The 2,198-nt window shown below is 29.8% G+C and overlaps 1 non-coding gene across 1 annotated transcript; it reads left to right on the top strand.

The window, feature by feature from the left end:
• Positions 1 to 293: 293 nt before the first annotated feature.
• On the top strand, positions 294 to 402 carry LOC133787333 (small nucleolar RNA R71). Its single transcript, XR_009872361.1, has one exon. It is a non-coding gene; the product is annotated as a small nucleolar RNA R71 (small nucleolar RNA).
• Positions 403 to 2,198: the final 1,796 nt, after the last annotated feature.

Genomic DNA, 2,198 nt, shown 5'->3' with positions numbered 1-2,198 from the left:
TGGTTTGGCTTATGGCTAAAGCTTCTACTTTTCTCATTAATTTGTCTAAGGATGTTCTTAATTCTAATTCCTCTTTTACTTCATATCTTCCTCATCTTTTTGGTGAATTAGTTGACCTAGACCTAGGATCATAATAATTCCATTGTTGTGAATTGACAGACAAATCTTCAAGGGCGTCCCAAGCCTCTTGTCCTTGAAATTTTAAAAAATTTCTGGTATGCATATATTGAATCATTTGACGATTAGAGGGGGTCAAACCATCATAAAAATATTTTACAAGTCTCCAATTTTCAAAACCCTGATGAGGACATTTTAAAAATAAATCTTTGAATCTTTCCCAATATTCATAAAACTCTTCATTATCTTTTTGAAAAAACTCGGAGATTTCTCTCCTTGGACTATCAGTTTTAGACATAGGAAAAAATTTCAGCAAGAATTTATTATAAAGTTGATCCCATGTAGTTATAGACCCTGTGGGAAGGGAATTTAACCAAGCTTTTGATTTGTCTTTTAATGAAAAAGGGAACAATCTTAGTTTGACCGACTCATCAGAAAAGTTTTGAAATTTAAATGTTGAGCAAAATTCTATGAAATCTTTGACATGCATGTAAGGATCCTCTCTATCTAACCCATAAAAAGATGGCAACAATTGAATGATTGATGGTTTAAGCTCAAAATGGGTAGCAGAAGTGGTTGGAAGAACAATAGATGAAGGAGCATTAGATGAAATAGGTGCAGAATATTCTAGTAAAGTTTTTTCAAGCACAACATTTTATCAACATGATTTCTATTAGTATTAGCAATTGGTTCCATGATGCTCAAATTTTTAATAACACTTTCAATTTCAAACAAAGATAAACGTCTTTTTACTAATCGATTTTTAGAGTCACATTCCCAATGATGCATACAATTTTCACAAATAAGGCAACAAGGATAATCTCAAACAAGCAATTTTCTGATGTGGAAGATCCGTTAAAACCGCAACCACAGAGCATACTTAGAATTTTTAGAGATTTCACAACAATATAATTCTTATGGTTTACTTGTCCCCAGGACTATTTGATTCCACTTACTCGCACACTACTAACAACTCCCCAAGGTTAATTAGTAGAGGCGGATTGAGAATTTTGTTCAAATTTCCTTTAAGCAAAAATTGCTTATGGTGACAGGACAAGATTTAGGTTTCACTTTTGTTTTTTCAAGTATTTTTTTCTTCACAATTACACTAAAATATGATAAAAGACAAAGAAAAATAAAGTACACTTAAATAAGACTATAAAAAATTAAGCAAGAGTAGGGAGACATAGCATCCCATCAACCATAACAAAATTAAGGTAAAAAATAGGAGGCACAAGTGCCATCAACTAAAACATAAGATAAAAGACTAGGAGGCAAAATTGCCATCAACTAGCTAGGAGGCAAAATTGACATCAACTAGTAACTTGCAATAAATAAATATAAATAACAACAAGATAAATAAAGAAAATTACAACAAAGGTTAGGAGGCACAAGTGCCGTCAACTAACAAAGATATAAAAGAAATAAAATTACAACAAAATTAGGAGGCACAAGTGCCGTCAACTAAAAAAACAATAAATATAGAAATATAAGTTAGTATTTTTTTTATGGGTGGTAGAACCGTTCCAAATTTTCTTTTTATCTTTTTTTTTTAGTTTTCATAGTTTTAAATATATATATATTTTTGTATATATAGTTTTTTTTCTCTTTTTTTTTTAGTGCAAAAAGTAAAATAACTACTAGAAGAATTCACTAACCTTGAGATAAATTTTGTTTCATTTCTTGCAACTCCCTGGCAACGTCGCCAAAAACTTGATGGACCCAAAATGGATATGTTTTAAATATGTAAATCACAGGCGCACGAATCATTCATATCGAATAGTGACCGTGTAACCAAGGATGTCGAACCCAAAGGAGTTGTCTAAAATAAAAAAGAAAACTATTTTAAACCAAAATTAATAAACTCCAACCTAGCTCCAAAGATTGATGAGATTTAATGTCATGAACATAAAATAAAAGATTTAAAATAAAGCTATTTAAGATAATAAAAGTAAATCAATTATGATTTGAAAATAAGTAGTAAAAGAAAGATTATTTAGATACTAGAATCCACAAAATATAAGTTTAATAATATTTATTAGTATATTGATTCCTAAGTTTCAGTGATAGTTAAAATAAAT

The sequence above is a fragment of the Humulus lupulus genome, chromosome 6, assembly GCF_963169125.1.
Source record: "Humulus lupulus chromosome 6, drHumLupu1.1, whole genome shotgun sequence".
Taxonomy (NCBI): Eukaryota; Viridiplantae; Streptophyta; class Magnoliopsida; order Rosales; family Cannabaceae; genus Humulus; species Humulus lupulus.
Note: the sequence above shows the minus strand (reverse complement) of the source record. Positions and strands in the feature narration are given on the sequence as shown.